The sequence below is a fragment of the Trachypithecus francoisi genome, unplaced genomic scaffold, assembly GCF_009764315.1.
Source record: "Trachypithecus francoisi isolate TF-2019V2 unplaced genomic scaffold, Tfra_2.0 Contig01474, whole genome shotgun sequence".
Taxonomy (NCBI): domain Eukaryota; kingdom Metazoa; phylum Chordata; class Mammalia; order Primates; family Cercopithecidae; genus Trachypithecus; species Trachypithecus francoisi.
The window spans coordinates 9742604-9760237 of NW_022681435.1; the positions used below are offsets into that span (position 1 = coordinate 9742604).

The 17634-nt window shown below is 38.8% G+C and overlaps 1 protein-coding gene across 1 annotated transcript in view; it reads left to right on the forward strand.

Annotated features, from left to right (window-relative positions):
* The first annotated feature begins 271 nt into the window (after nucleotides 1-271).
* Nucleotides 272-17634, forward strand: part of SERPINB7 (serpin family B member 7) — a 56615-nt gene continuing 39252 nt past the window's right edge. Inside the window, exon 1 of the mRNA XM_033175091.1 lies at nucleotides 272-347. The gene's annotated coding sequence lies outside the window, so the exon portion shown is untranslated. The remainder of the gene's footprint in view (nucleotides 348-17634) is intronic.

Genomic DNA, 17634 nt, shown 5'->3' on the forward strand with positions numbered 1-17634 from the left:
GCAACACGATACCCTGGGACACTCCTCTGTGCTTCCTGCAGAGTTGGGGGATGCCAAGTGCCTTTCTGAGCTGGACAGGAAAGCCCCATGGAGTCCCTTCCTGATGTTCCCTCCATGATTTTCCTCTTTGTGCATTCTGGGATGAAGGAGGGACTTTTCATTCAGTGCTGTCACCACTGCTGCTGCTGTCATCAACCTCTCCCTTGGGAGTTGAGCCAAAGGGAAGTCTGGGGAATTTTCCCTGAACCTTGGTAGAGGTGTGCTGGGAGGAGTGAGAAGTCTTAGGAGGTAGGAAGCAGGAGGGACTGAAGCCCAGCTGTGAAGGCTGCAGACTGCAGTGAGAGGAGGTGAGTGGCGTTCTTACGTATGCTGGGTTATTCTAGGCTTCTGAGTATGCTCAGATTCCCTAGGATGGATGGACAGCCCCTAGTGCCTGAGGTGCTGCATGCCCTGAGCATTCACCTGCTGTCAAAGGAACAGCTTTACCTCTAGCATTTGGGATTCTGGAAGACACATACCCCTTTCCAGGGTAACCACAGCCAATCTCTGTTCTCCACATGGTTGTTGTAGACTACTCTTGGGGATTAGAATGACAAATGACGGCAGCATCTAAAACATTGGCCAACATATTTAATAGAGAAAGTTCAGCTTTATTCCTTACCTTATGAAAGAAGAAATGCCTACCGACTGCTGAATAGACCCCTAAGCTTGTAAAAGACAGCTCACACACCAACTATATCTACTACCTGTGTCTGGGCTTTCTATCTCTGGTGTCACAGACCTACCGATTCAATATATGTGAATGAATGAATTGATATTTATAAGCTAGTTTTACTTTTTTATTAAGCAAATAATCTACAACCCAGGTGACAAGTTAAATGCCAACTCCCAGGTCGATCAGAATACAACCATGATGATAATTCCCTAAGAGGTCTGCTATGTACTGGACACTCCTTGTCGATTATATATATTTTTTTAATCAATGATATTTGGTAACTTGAGCAACATTTTCGAGAGGTTTGAGGTTTCAAAAAATGTTTAGTAATGTGAGGCACTTTTAGTACTTGATAGAATGATTCACAATCATAGGTTCTCCAACAAATCCCAAACGATGTACAGCTGAGCTTTAGAATATCTCCATCTTACAACTGTCTTCTACAATGACTTACAACCTTGACATCGCTGCTAATATTTTTGCCCTCAATATAGACAAACTAGAACGTGGGCTGCTCATGGGAAGGGAAAGGATCCTAAAATCTGCGGCTGTTGGAACAGAAATGGTAACAGCAGGACATCTTGTATTTAATCATAGTTGTATCTGGAAGATTTTCATCCAAAGTCTTTGGCAGGGTTTTTAATGCTAATTTATAAGCATAGTAGTTTACTTACGTTAATAAATAAAATCGCATTGACTTCTTGACAGAGTTTAAATAAATCTATTCTGGAAGATTTTTAAAGGAGTTATAAAGTCTACCATTTGTCTGAAATGTGGTTTAGAGATTGATAGAGGATAGAATTAGGAAGAAATAAATTTCACTCCAGGGGAATATGTAGTTTCATTTATGTTGAATGAATGAAGGCTGGGTTCGGGTTTGTTACAAAATGAAAACAGATTGTCTTCTTTGTTCTTGGAGAACTAATCAGATTATGTTTTCCTTTCTGAACTTGGTCTTGTTGCCATAGGTAATGCTGAGGAGAACACCAGTAAAGAGATAATCATAAGAGGCATTTAGTAGGTACGAGCCCTGTAGTCTAAGGATGTTCCCTAGAGGAGCAAAGACGCTGGTCAGAGTTAACACGAGTCATTAGGGTGGTCCCGAGAGAGACTCAAGTTAGGAGGGCGGGCAGGACACGCAGGTATCAGTCGCTCCCTTGGAGCCCCGCCCTCCACGCAGCGGACCTCGCTAGTCTGTCTCCTTCCTCTGCCAGATGGAGTTTCAGCACCATTTCCACTCCAAGCCTTCTGTAACTCTTCCACCTCCGCAAAGCACTTTACAAATACTTCCACCATCACTGTTCTTACATTATAGTCTGATTTTCAAATTTATTTCTAGATCATGGACTTTGGAAGGACAGGCAGGGAAAATGTCCTAACAATTTTCTAGTGCCCAGCAATGTTCAAACTGAGGTCTTAAGTTGAGGTGGTGTTTCAGGCTATAGTTAGAGGCCTTTACTTTTATTTTTTCTTCTATTTCTTCTGAAATGATGAAAAATACATTTTTCATGGATTCATTTCATTTCATGTCCTCCTTGTTTTCAATTTTTCTTTATGAGAAGTCAAGAGCAATTTTTGGATTGCAGGAGGCATGAATAGGGACAAAAGTCAAAGACAAAAATGAGAATAGCTTAGTTTCTTTCTACTGGCCTTCTTGTTTCGTAACTAGCTTGTTTCAGTACCAGACACTGAAGTTTGAGGTTTAGCTGAGCAAAATTTGCTTGAAAAAGTATCATTTAAAAAGATGAATTAGCAAAGCAAGCTATGCTTAACAGATCTGCAATTTAAAGAAAGTTTTAAGTCCCTATTTAGGCCAGATTCAGTGGCTCACGCCTGTAACCACAGCATTTTGGGAGGCTGAGGTGGGAGGATTGCTTGAGCTCAGGAATTGGAGACCAGCCTGGGCAACATAGCAAGACCCTGTCTGTACAAAAAATTTTTTGAAATAGCTACATATGGTGGTGTATACTTGCAGCCCCAGCTACTTGGAAGGCCAAGGTGTGAGAATTGCTTGAACCCAGGAGTTTGAGGCAACAATGAGCTATGATGATGCCACTGCGCCCCAGCCAGGGTGACAGAGTAAGACCCTGTCTCTAAAACAAAAACTTCTATTCAACTATTGACATTAAATGAAGCATTTCGTGACTAAAAAGTATAAAGTTCTTATATAAGTTCTTTATAGTGAGTTAAGAAAGGTGGAAACAAATAGTAGCAATGTTCATTGATATATAAATATATATATATACACATCACTTACAGCATAACACTATATAATATAAATATTATATATAGGGTTCACACACACACACACTCATATACTTAATATATTTAGTGTTTACACATGAACTTTTGAGGTTTAAAAGTAGGTGCTTTTCCTCAACGTACACAGGTGTTAACTAACAAGAACATGCCCTAGCAGATACACAGCCAAGGCCAGAAATGTTTTCTTCCACATGTTTTTACCTGTTTCAATCTCAAATTGTAAACGCTACCATGTACCAGATACCAGAAAATCATTAGACTGTGTGGGTGTGTAAAATGTTTGGGCAAACTGGAATGGATTTTCCTGCACATCACAGAGTAACTTGTCTTTTTGTCCATGGAACACGGAATACCAGTTTGTGAGTGGTCATGTGCAGGACTCAGCAGAGGGATCAAGTGAGGACACAGCAATGCATTAATAAGCCCAAACCGGTCTCTTATTAAAGGTCTTTTAAAGCCACACAGGCATTCACTCTTATCCAACAGAGTGGGCCCAGGTCTCCACTCCATCTTGGTAGAGATCAGGGTGGAGGATAGGTGGAGGTTCCCTCCTTCATGCTCGGCATAATTTGAGGAGCTTGAGAAGAAGATTCTGTGAGATTAGAGGGCATTAATAAACATCTAGGATCATCTAGGATGGGAAGGCCTGGCACTTTGTTTTCCTTCCATATTTCTGTCCTGTATTTTGGATTTTGCCAGTTGTTTCCAGGGTCTTGGGGTAGCGTGTGTGCGTGTGTGTGTGTGTGTGTGTGTGTGTGTGTGTGTGTCTGTCCTGTGAGTAGAAATGAAGACCCTTATAAAGACTCTAATTTCTTTGTAATTGGCAATTAAGTGAATTAAACTCTTCCTTCACTCACTTCTATACCTTTTCCTATTTCAATTGCTGCCATCATTTTTGAAAGTTTCTATTCCATGTTAAGAGTTGGTAGTACATGAATGTCTTCTTTTGAGAAGTATCTCTTCATGTGCTTGCCCACTTTTTAATAGAATTGTTTTTTTTTTTTTTCTTGTAAATTTGTTAAAGTCCCTTGTGGATTCTGGATATTAGACCTTTGTCAGATGGATAGATTGCAAACATTTTCTCCCACTCTGAGCTTCACATTCTTTGTCTAGGAAATTCAATCAGCCACAAAATGAAAACTTAGCTTCCAGGTTTTCTGATTCGTATAAAGCCAAAAAATGGTGTGTAAATCCCCTCTCATCCATTACAACATGTATAGCCTTGGAAAAGCAATTGAATAGCTTGAAATCTCAATTCTCAGCTGCAAAATGGGAATAAAAAACTAAATAGTAGTAATAATATCAATGCTTGTGAAAGTCAAGAGAGATGTTAATTTGCTATTATCTGTTGCTAGGTTTAACTGGTGCAATAAATTGTACAGTCAGTTACAGATCTGTCAAGATTTGACCATGTTGTTTGCCCAGGACTTTAGGGTAGGGGTTATCAAACTCTGGCCCTTGGTCCAAAACTGGCTGGACACCCGATTTCATAAATAAAATTTTATCGAAACACAGCCATGTCTATTTGTTTACATATTTTCTATGTCTGCTTTAATGCCACTACTGAAAAATTGAGTTGTGATGGATAAATATATGGCCCACAAAGCCAAACATATTTACTCTTTGGCTCCTTGCAGAAAAGGTTGACCACTCTCTGTTCTAGGGAGTTCCTAATGAAACACATTCTGTAACTTTCTACAATGCATTGCTTAATCTTTCATTTAACTGTAAGTACTGGCACTATGCTCAACAAAGTAATAGCAGAGCACCCCTTCAAGTCCAGAATCTAGTTTACCTTCCTAGGTTTTGCCAAGGGTTCCTTTCTTGATTGCCTATGAATCTCTAATCTGCTCCCTCAAGTACAAGTAGCTTCATCAGGAGGATCAGAAGGGTGTGTTGTCCTTCTATTTTAATAAGCATTTCTTCATACTTTGTGTTACTGTCATATTGCCACATTCTCATGGCACTTAGCTTCTCTGTACCTCTCTGTGTCTCCGTCTCTGTCTATCTCTCCCTCTCTCCCTCTTTCTCTCTCTAAAGTACATGCATGCATGCACAAACACACGTACTGTATCATTGTCATTGCCAACTTTGGCCTATATAGCAGATAACAAAGGCATGATCAACGTGATCTTAAAATGTTCAAAGATATAAACCCCCAGAAATATTCAGTAGCATTGTTACCATGACTTAGCCCAACAAGCAACTATGCCCAGAAGCAGACACCACCAACAGCAATGGAACAAATATCTATTTCCTCAGATACTTGTTCACTTTCTGCCTGTTAGGACTTCAATTTTATAGTGACCAAATTTTTTACTGTCTAGAAAAGATCAGGTAATATAAAGTGAAGCAAAAATTCGTGAACACTTTTCTTAAAGAAGCTCTGATTCTCTGAAGCACTGGGAAATCTACCCATGTGTAGAAACTGGTTCTAAATAAGAATAATGTGTCTGTTGTCAGCTGGTCTCAAATCCTCTGTATCTGGCCCCTGGAGAGGTAGCAGTTGACTATAGAAAGATATTTCAGGGATATTTCTTGTAATAAGAAAAGAATTCTTTAAGGCCTGCTCCCTCCAATGACCAGAAGGTCATGTTATCTGGGTCTCTGCTATAAAGCTTACAAAGGAAATCCTCATGACAATCTTGGTGACAGCATGCGATGACCCCACCTCTTTCTAGCCTTCTACCCTCTCATCAAGAAGAATGAACACTGTGAGGGTTATACTCTCTGCTTTGGCAGAAAGCCCAGCTCACCACAGGCACCCTCACAGAGTCCAAGTGTACCAAAGTGTGAAGTGCAAGAACTGTGCTGCATGGTGGGGTCCAAGAGTTTCCATATTAAGCCTTAAATGTTTAAGAAGAATTTTAAAGGCATGTCAAGCCTTAAGTGGAATCATCACTAGATGTGGACCCACTTCTTGGTGAGTGGCTGTCAAGTAATTTTGATAATGACCCCCTAATAACTTTCTACTTGATCATATGCATGGGTGCATAAACACAAAACAAAACAACATTTGCTCCTGCTATGAGTCGGCTTTGTGATCTATCCTATTCTATTCTACTCTTCTGATCTATCCTATCCTATCTTATATTTTAATTCATCTCATTTTTGTTTATTAAAGCTGGTGTTTAACTACTAAATGTATTGTGTTTCTCCAAGTGATTTGTAATCTGAAGTTTTTAAAAAGTGAGTAGGCAAGGGTCAGTAATGCCATTAGCTGGAGCATTGTTGTTTAAAGAATTAAAATTGTTTAAAAATTTTCCAATTAAAATTGACAATTAGAAAACAATATCTATTTTCCTTCACAGAAAAACATGACAAAGGAGCTTGACTGAGAGTACACAGGCCTCTCTGGGCATATGTAGGTTTTTTCCTTCCAAAACCAACTTTTAAGAATCCTTCTTTTCTTTTTTATTGTAGTACCAGGCTTTCTTTTTCCATTATTATTTTTTTCTTTCTATTCATTTTCTCCCTTTCTGCCTTTTACCAGTAGCTCATCTGGAAACTGGAAGGGCTCCCATGTTTTCTCTTACCCCTGACCTGGGGTTTGACTATGTCCCCACCCAAATCTCATCTTGAATTGTATCTCCCAGAATTCCCATGTGCTGTGAGAAGACTCAGTGGGAGGTAATTGAATCAGGGGGCTTGGTCTTTCTCATGCTATTCTTGTCATAGTGAGTAAGTCTCATGAGAGCTGATGGGTTTATCAGGGGTTTCCACTTTTGCTTGTTCCTCATCTTCTCTTGTCACCACCATGTAAGAAGTGCTTTTCACCTCCTGCCATGATTCTGAGGCCTCTGCAGCCATGTGGAACTGTTAAGTCCAATGAAACCTCTTTTTCTTCCCAGTCTCATGTATATCTTTATCAGCAGCATGAAAACAGACTAATGCAGTAAATTGATACCAGGAGTGGGGTGTTACTGAAAAGATACCCCCAAAATGTGGAAGTGACTTTGGAATGGGATAACAGGCAGAGGTTGGAACAGTTTCAAGGGCTCAGAAGACAGGAAAATGTGGAAAAGTTTGGAACTTCCTAGAGACATGATGAATGGCTTTGCCCAAAATGCTGATAGCAATATAGACAATAAAGTCCAGCCTGAGGTGGTCTCAGATGGAGATGAGGAACTTGTTGGGAACTGGAGCAGAGGTGACTCTTGTTATGTTTTAGCAAAGAGACTGGTGGCATTTTGCCCCTGCCCTAGAGATTTGTGAAACTTTGAACTTGAAAATGATGATTTAGGATATCTGGTGGAAGAAATTTCCAAGGAGCAACGCATTCGAGAGGTGACTTGGATATTGTTAAAGACATTCAGTTTTATAAGGGAAGCAGAGCATAAAAGCTTGGAAAACTTGCAACCTGACTATGTGATAGAAAAAAAAAACCCATTTTCTGATGAGAAATTTAAGCTGGCTACAGAAATTTGCATAAGTAGCAAGAAGCCTAATGTTAATCCCCAAGATCATAGGGAAAATGTCTCCAGGCCATGTCAGAGACCTTCATGGCAGCCCCTCCCATCACAGGCCTGGAGGCCCAGGAGGAAAAAGTGGTTTTGTGGGCCGGGCCCAGAGTCCTTGTGCTGTGTGCAGCCTAGGGACTTGGTGCCCTGTGTCCCAGCTGCTCCAGCAGTGACTGAAAGGGGCCAATGTACAGCTCGGGTTGTGGCTTCAGAGGGTGGAAGACCCAAGCCTTGGCAGTTTCCATGTGGTGATGAGCCTGCAGGTGCACAGAAGTCAAGAATTGAGGTTTAGGAACCCCTGCCTAGATTTCAGAAGATGTATAGAAATTCCTGGATGCCCAGGCAAAAGTTTGCTGTAGTAGTGGTGCTCTCATGGAGAACCTTTGCTAGGGCAGTGCAGAAGGGAAATGTGGGATCAGAGCCCCCACACAAAGTCCTTACTGGGACACTGCCTAGTGGGGCTGTGAGAAGACGGCCACCATCCTCTAGTAAAAAGCCCCCCTTTTACTGTAGATGTAGCATAAAACATCTACTACCCAGAAAGGTAGATCCACTGACAGCTTGTACTGTCAGCCTGGAAAAGCCACAGACACTCAACAACAGGCCATGAAAGCAGCTGGGAGGGAGGCTGTACCCTGCAAAGCCACAGGGGCAGAGCTGTCCAAGACCATGGAAACCAACCTCTTGCATCAGCATGACCTGGATGTGAGACCTGGAGTCAAAGGAGATTATTTTGGAGCTTTAAAATTTGACTGTGCTGCTGAATCTCAGACTTGCTTGGGCCCTGTAATCCCTTTGTTTTGTCCAATTTCCCCAATTTGGAATGGCTGTATTTACCAAATTCCTGTGCCCCCATTATATCTAGGAAGTAACTAACTTGCTTTTGATTTTGCAGGCTCATAGACAGAAGGGACTTGCCTTGTCTCAGGTGAGACTTTGGACTGTGAACTTTTGGGTTAATGCTGAAACGAGTTAAGACTTTGGGGGACTGTTGGGAAGGCATGGTTGGTTTTAAAATGTGAGGACATGAGATTTGGAGGGGCCAGGGGCAGAATGACATGGCTTGACTGTGTCCCCACCCAAATCTCAACTCGAATTTTATATCCCAGAATTCCCACATGTTGCGGGAGGGACAAAGGGAGAGATAATTGAATCACAAAGGCTGGTCTTTCCTGTGCTATTCTCATGGTAGTGAATAAGTCTCACAAGATCTTATGGGTTGATCAGGGGTTTCTGCTTTTGCTTCTTCCTCATTTTCTCTTGCTGCCGCCATGTAGGAAGTGCCTTTCACCTCCCACCATGATTATGAGGCCTCCCCAGCTATGTGGAACTGTAAGTTCAATTAAACCACTTTTTCTTTTTCTTCCCAGTCTCAGGTATGTCTTTATTAGCAGTGCAAAAACAGACTAATACACCTGGCATGTCCTGCTGGGGCCACCTCTCTGTCTCCTAGGCCTGAGCCAATCCAACTTATCTTTCAGGTTTACCTTTCTGTGGAAACAGTTCCTAATTCTTCTAGGACTCAGTGACATCTATTTCCAAGTTGTCCAAACAGCATCGCTTATGGTACTTTTCATGCCACCACGTAATTGCTCGTGAGTTGTTTCCCTTAGTGGACTGTGGGCCCATGGAGGGCAAGAACTGGGTCTTCTGCTCCACAGTAACCCTGCACTGCAGTGCCAGGCCCAGCACCCAGGCCTGTGATGAAAATCTGTTCAGTCAATGAGTGGACGAATGAATCTATTGATTTGAGGGGGAAAAGGCCATTGGATGAAGGATTTCAATGGGCAAATTTATTAAAATTAGTTCTACTATACGTATCTTCTTTGGCTTAATGTGCAGGCTGCTCTCTAAAATAAGATTGTGATATTTTTCTCTTATCTCTGGAGAGATAGTCTTTGTAGGTTGATTCAGAACTCACTTGCCCAGAACATTCCACTATCATTGAGTCTGATTTACAGATTATGTGCATTGGTATGCATATCAGGTGCTTGGAGACACTGAGGCCTCCTGGATATGCTTATGAGATGAAAGGAAATGGGAAGAGATTATATGTATTGAGGATACTAGCTGCAGGCACAGTCAGGAGAACTGCATGTGCCAAGGATCTGATTTGTCTTATTTCCCCGCCATCTCTGGGGGAGTGGAGAGCAGAAAACTAACAAGAGTTAGAAGGCCTGATCTTTGTCGACACATTTGATACTCACTTGTTCTGTGGTTTTGAGCACTTTTTAATCTTTTACTTTGCATGTACAAATGTTTATGAGAAGAGTCATTTAATGTGATGATATCTTTCATGAGAGTCAGCAATACCTTCTGTATTCATTTTTATTTCTCGACCACCACTATTTGATCATAAAACAGGAGTTCTATAAATATAACAAGATAATATTTTAAAGTAAACATTAAATTTAATTACCTGCATGTTCATAATATTAGCAGAAAATTGTGGATTAAGCCGTAGATGACATTTGCCTTGAGGTTAGGTCATATTCCTATTTTTAGATTACATCAGTAAAAAGCCCCCCTTTTACTGTAGATGTAGCATAAAACATCTACTACTGTAGATGTAGCATAAAACATCTACTACTGTAGATGTAGCATAAAACATCTACTACTGTAGATGTAGCATAAAACATCTACTACTGTAGATGTAGCATAAAACATCTACAGTTTTACACTAGTACTGTAGTGCAGCGTAAAACGTATTTCTCTAACTGTGGAATTTGGGTGAATTTGGGTTAGACTACAAGGTAGATGAAAATCCTGCTCTGAACTGAGAATGGGCACCATTGCTAATAACATATGAGCCTCTGCTTTTCGTAATCAAAATGCTGACATAATTTTTCTGAGTATTACAGGAAATTGTTGAAAATTCTATGTCTCTACCATGTTCTGTGCTTCAACTTTCCTGCTACTATTTTTTTTTAACAAGAAGAAATAGTATGCTAACAAATGGAAACAACTAATACATCGTCCAGAAAGTAATTTAGTCACTAGAATAAACTGTTCTTAGAATTTCTGCTGGTATTATGTAAGTATTTAATCATTTTCAATCTAAAATGGTTTTGTGTTGGAGCTGGTCTAAATATTGTAACATTAAAAAATTGGTAAGTAATCCACCTTTCATTTATGAGAGGATCTAAAAATAGGTTTGTCTTCTTTTAAAATAATTCTGATGAAGTCATAGGCAGAAACTAAATTTGGTAGTGGTCAAATTCATCACGTGCTGCCTAAAGGATGATACTAATCCAAAAATTGAGTATCTGATGTTAAAGTGTTATAGAAATATGAAGGACTTACAAAGACTACCTTAAATAATAAAAAGTCAGAGAAGGAAGTTAAGGGCTAAAGAATGAGTTGCAGCTTTCATTGATGCCTTTGACTTGGGTTTAATGAGGCAGAAATTATTGGCCATTGGGTAAAGGATATTGTAGCTACTTTTCTTTATTACAGATTGTGTCCTGTGAACATGCAGTAATTACTTTATTAAATCAAGGACATTTCTAATGTCTTAAATCCTAACATTTCACCATGCTATTCTTTGAGAATTCCATGACTTGGGAATGCATTTCAGGCCAATGAACCCAGAAAAGAACAAGTTTGACCTGTGTTACTAAATGGGTCACCGTAGAGAATTGCATTACAATACAATTGTGTAGTATTTCCCAAGTTATGAAAACAGAAACTCTGCATGCCATTTCTATGGTATTAACAAAATTAGAGGCAAGCCCTAGAGTGAAGCTTACTCAACCTTTAGGGAAAAGAAACAAATTTTCCCAAGAGTTGAATTCTTATGAGTGATTATTAACCTGATAGACTTGGATGAATTTTTCTCAATCACTTACAGCAATGGTTCCTAATATCTCGGGTAAAATAATGTGAGGGCAGTGGGATTTGGTTTACTAAACTAAGAAGGTGTTACCACTCTACTGTTCTGTGGGCCTTAGCCCAATTACTGTGTCTGGGGATTTCAAAAACAAATTGTATTCTGACTAATTCATATTCAGATAAACATATGAGTGACAAAGTGGTTTTGAGCTCTGGCTGTCCCTATCCATGTGGCTGCTAAGTGGAGAGTCAAGAGGAAACTTCTCACTCATCTCTCAGGAGGGGCTGTTGCCGAGCACCAAGGCTATTCTTAAGTAACATGTGACTCGATGTGTTTTTAAAATCATAGAAATTAATAATTCCACTAAACTCATTATATTCTCTAGTCAGATATTTCTCTCAAAAAATAAATTTAAAATTCCTTTGGAAAAATTAAATGAGTAGAAATGGTAAAAATGTTTTGAAAATGATGAGCAATTATACAGGACTTTTCCTACTAAACACTGAAACATACTCTTATTAAACAATTTTAATTGGCAAAAAAAAAAATCGACAGATGAATGGAGCAGAGTGTAGCTCAGAAATAGACTGTTAGATAGTTACAACAGCTTGTGATGAATGGGTATCACACGTCTTTTGGGAAAAGAGAACTTAAATAAATAACAGCGGTATATTTGATTAACCACTATTATTATTACTACATATGTATGTCATCACCTCATATCTAAAAATTACAGAAGGCAAGAAAATAAAACAAAATAAACTACCAGAAGAGGTGAGGAATTAGGCATTGGATCACAAAGTAGGAAAGGAGTTGCTAAACATAAATCACAGAAAAAATGATATATTTTTCACTATGTAAACATATAAATTACACCTATGTAAAAATTACCAGCAGAAATGTAAAAGGTCATCAACAAATTGCATAATTTATTTATGACAAATAAAATCTTCTGAGCTCTCTGTGATTCCTCTATTCTTTCCTTCACAGTCACCTCCCACAACCGTAGATTCAATTATATGTGAATAGCCAATAAGCACCTCAAACTTAAGTCCCCAAATCTCATTCTCTGCAATATTCCACCTCTTAGAAAAATGTTACAAACTCTTGTTCAGTTTCCAAAGCCAAAAGTCCAGATGTTATCTTGTTTTTTTTTAAATTTTCTTCCCTTTCCTTATAAAATCCATCAGTGTAGCCTGAAGATTCTACCTCCTAAATTTATCTGGAGTACATTTTCTCCATCTCTGATGGCACTCCCTGGTCCACTTCCCTATTATTTCTGGCCTGGTCTGTTCAAATAACCTGTCTTTAGTTTGTTTTGTTTCCACTCTTGTCCATCTCTGATTTGTTTTCTAGAGCAGTTAGAGTGTTATTTTTAAAAAAGTAAAATAAAAACAAGCCATCTCTTGCTTAAAATCTTTTACTTGCTTCCCTTCCCTTTTAGGAGAAAATTCAAATTCTTTCTGACGGCCTATAGCCTCTACACAGTCCCTGGTTTTCCTCATCCTATGCCACTCTTCTTGTTGTTCTTTCTTTCTAGAATGCTCTCTCCCTTCCTCTCCTGCTCATACACTCCAGCTCCATTCTTATATTTTAGATCCTGACTTAGATTTATTTCCTTAGAAATACCTCCATTGACATTAAAATCTAAATAAGTGATTACCATCCCATTATTCTCTTTCTAGAAACTGATTTTTTTCCTTCATAGCATTTATTATTTATAGCATGTGTTTAATATATTAGGATTAATTCGACAGATTTCATGCAGCTGAAAAACAGCATTTTCTCATGTAATTAGAAGTTTAGAGTTAGAAAAGTGGTTGCTGGTCTTGCTGTTAGTGGCTCAAGGCTATCAGGACAGATGTCTCTGTAATTCCTTTGTTCTTTCCTTCAGTGTCGCCGCCCCCCATCACAAGGATGCTGCTCTACCTCCTGCATCCTACATTCCAGGGAAGAGCAGTGAACAGCATAGGATAAAATGGGCACCTAACAACTGTGTAACTCCTCTCTTGGAAAAGTTTCCTGGAAGCCACAGACAGAAGCTTCTACTTGCATGACTATTGGTCAGAATCTAGACACGTGTTCCTCCCCCATCTGCAAGGGAGGAGGGAATTTTTTAGTTTGTTTTTAAACTGGGCACAATGGCTTCTCCCATTTCTCATTAGTTTTCTTTCAACTAAAAAAAAAAATTGGTTTGTTTTAAAATAAAAAGAGGGGGAATGAATCTCGGGTATTAACATTCTTGGCTACAGTGTGTATGTTTGTTTACCAAATTCCTGTTTTCCCTAACTTTTAAAAGAAGGCATCATATTTTATTTTTTCCAAAAATGTATACACCCATGGCCTACATTTGGGTAAGCATTCAATAAATTGTTGAACAAATAAAACTTACTGAGAATCATGGCATAGCACTTCCTGGACTTTCCAGGTCAGGGATGCTACGTTAAGGTGGCTCAGTTTGCACTGAAGGCTAAACTTTTGCTCATGCCTTTGGAGATCATACTATAGCCCACCTTTTGCAGGAATGTTCTTCTGAAATTATCTTTCTTTTTCTCCTTCACCATCTATTATTCTTCCACCAGATGATTCTCAAAGCAAACAAGACGACTTATCATCTCCCAACTTAAAAAGATATATCTATATGCTGACTGCTACCTTCCCAACCCCAGCCCTGACCTCTTTCCTGAACTGGATAAAACTATCTGACATTACCATCTACAGGCTGCTCAAACGTAACATTATCAAAACAACTTTCAATTCCCTCTAGTCATCTGCATTTTGGTAAAAAGCTAAGCATCTACTTAGTTATATAAACCAAAGAAATTTGAAGTGATTATTCTACTTTCATTACCTTCCACATCCAATCAGCGAGTGCTGCTAAATACACTTCCGACTTTGTGTAAATCCAGTACTTTTCTCCATCTCCATTTCTATATCTTGTTCCCAGCATGGTTAGCCTTCTCCTGTCCTATGCTGAAAAGAGTAGAGACTCTCGTTCCAGGCCATTCTTGCTGGATAACCATGGACCTACACAGGTCCAGTTGGGGACTGTGATGTGAAAGAATAGAGGCAATGGAGAGAAAAAAAGTATGCAGAGATTTTCCCCACATTCACTGAATTTTTTAGAGCTCTCTTTTCTGCTACTGAAGCCAGAACAAAAGGGCTTATCTTGGATTTCACTCTGTCTGCTTCACAATACTCAATTCAGAGTTCTGGGGTGGGCTGAGTTAAATAAATAAATGTTATTTGTTCAGGATGGGAATAATAGAGGGGAAAACTCACCATTGTCTTGTTTGTATATAGAATTCTGTTCTTCCCAGATCAGTCTGTTGATATTTACTTTTTAGAGTTTTCAAATATCCATCTACACATTCTGTCCAGGTCTTATAGCTGAGTCTGGGGGAAATAAAAGAAAGACTGTGTTTTCTCCCTCGTCTTTTCCTTGGAGTGTTAATGGATTATACTAACAGGCTTTCTAATATTGAACTGGCCTTGCATTACTAACATAAATCCTTCTTGGTAGTGATGTGTTATAATTCCTTCTTGGTTGTGATGTGTTATAATTGTCTTAATTTAATTTAATGTAACTTAATTTAGGAGAGCTAAGTAATTAAACATGAGGCCAAAGTACATAAGAAAGCGGCAGCCCTTTATTGCAAATATGCACATACTCTCTGGCGAGGTTCCCCGGTCCTCAGATATGGGGGCCAGGGAAGTCCCCATGGCGCTCTGGGTGAGGTTCCTCAGTCCACGAATGCGGGGGCCAAAGAAATCACGCTGGCTCCTGCCGGCAGCGGACTTTTATGCATTGGTACTGGAAGCGGGAGGGCAGTGGGCGGGATAAGGGCGTGATAGGGGCGTCTCCATAGGCGTGGTGGGGTAAGTTTCGATCTCTTCGGATTGACGTCACCTGGCGCATGCTCGGTTGATCTGGGTCTTCCCTGGCACGGGCTGCATTTTCCTGTGGGCGGGAAAGTTGGTGAGGAAGAACCCGGAAGCAACATGGATTGTGCCTTTTTGCTCACCTTCCTCCATCTTGTCCTTTCTCCCTCACCCAAACAATAATTTTTATGTATTGCTGGGTTTGATTTACTAATGTTTTATTGAGGATTTTTCCTTTACATTCATCAGGGATATTTTTCTCTAGTTTTCATTTTGTGTTCTGTCTGATTATAGTGTTAAGGTAATGCTGGCCTCATAAATGAGTTGGAAAGTGTTATCTCTCATTTTCTGGAAGAGATTGTGTAATATCAGTGTTATTTCTTCTCTGAATATTTGGTAGAATTCTCTAAGAAAATCATCTGGGACTTGAGATTTCTATTTTTGGAAGGTTTAAAACTGCACATTTAATTTTTAATAGGTATAGAACTATTCAGGTTATTTGTTTAATCTTGGGTGAGTTTTGGTAGTTGGAAGTTTTTCACAGCTTTGTTCTAGCCCTTCTAAGTTGTTAAATTTATGTGCATAAAGTTATTCTTACTGTTTTTTAAAAAATTCTTTTTATATCTGCGGTGTCTGTGGAGTCTGTAGGTCTCTTTCCTTCCCGATATTGAGAATTTATATGTTCTCTTTCTTTTTTTTTTGACAGTCTTGTTAGGGGTTAAATCTTACTGATTAATTTAGGAAATTATCTTTTGGATAGATTTTCTGTATTGTTTTTATTGATTACTGCTCTTTATGATTTTCTTGTTTCCTTGTGCTTTGGGTTTATTTTGCTCTTGTTCTAGTTTCTTGAAGTGAAAGTATAGATTATTGGTTTGAGACTGTTCTTCATTTTTTTAATTACGTAGATCATTCTACCCTTCTTTTCTTGCTTTTCTATAACCTTCCGCTCCAACAGTGAGAAAATTTGACTTGCACCATCTTTCATCCATTTATTTAATCTTTCCATTCCACTATAATGATATCAGAATTATTTACCTGTGCTCCCGTGAGAAACACCTTTATTGACCGGGCCACAGTGCTTACGTGCAGTTTCTTTTGCCTTTAGTCTTACAAACTCCACCCATTTCCAAAATCACTTAGGTTCACTCCTTTTCCCTTTCAGTGAGTTCGTTTCATACATTTGCAATATAATTAGATCTTTTCGTTACATTTTGCATGTCTTTCTTCCTATTAAGGTTTTGAAAAGTCAGCTTTGTTGAACTACAGTTATGTATAACAAACTGTGTCGATTTAAAATGTAATTCAATGAACTCTAACAAATGCAAAAACCCATTGCCACACTCACGAGAGCACTGCCACCATCAATTCGTAAAATGCTTCTGTCACCCCCAAAACTCCTCCAGGTCCCTTTGCCATCTGTCCTCCCTCCATGGCTGGCCCCAGTCTACTGCCAAGCTGTTTGTTACCATAGATCAGATTATGGCTTTGTTGTAATGATTTTGAGATTCGTTCACGGTTTTGAGTGTTATCAATAATTTTCTCTTTTAAAAAAATGGACGAGTATTCCATTGTTTGGATATACTACAATTTATCTTTATTTTATTTAACCACCTGTTGAGGAATATTTGATTTGTTTCAAGTTTTTAGCTATCGTGAATGAATGAAGTTACTGTAACGCTTATGTACAAGCACTTTTGTGCAAATAATCTTTCTTTTCTCTTGGGTAAATAACTTGGAGTTAGACTTCAATGACACCATGTTAGATGTTTTATTTTTGTCTCACAAGCCCTTGAAGAGAGATGAATAGAAAATTTGAAATTCAATGAAAAAGAAAAATTGATTGAAAAATTTCTCTTGATCTCTCTAAAAGTTAATTTTTTTCCATCATTTTCATTAGTACATTTTGATTTTTATTATTATATTTCTTATTCTAAAATTTCTATTTGCTACTATTATCTATTTTCTATTTTCCCACTTATTATAAAAGTGTCTGAAACCACTTGTTAGATCCTTTTTATAACAGCTGCTTTAAAATCCTTGTCAGATAATTCTAAAATCTGTCTCATCTTGGTGTTGACATCTGCTGATTATCTTTTGCCGTATGAATTGAGATTTTCCTGGTTTTTGGTTTGACAAGTATTTTGTATCATGTCCTGGACATTTTGAGTATTATATAATGAAACTCTGACTCCTGTTTAAATCTACTTTTTAAATAGACAGCAATGGTTTTAATGGCAATCGGTGAGTTCTGGTTTTAATGGCAATTTAATTGTCAAAATCTTTGTAGTACTATTCTCATCTGCCCTGTTTTTGCACTACCCAGCAGTCAATCTGAAACTATTTCATAGTTTAGTCAACAAAGCTTTTGCTCTATTGATTCTGTTCATTTTCACAGATTAATGGAACAGTGGTGAACTCAGGACTTCATATACAAATTTAAATCTTTCTTTTCTCCATCTCCCACTTCTTTGTGATTGTCC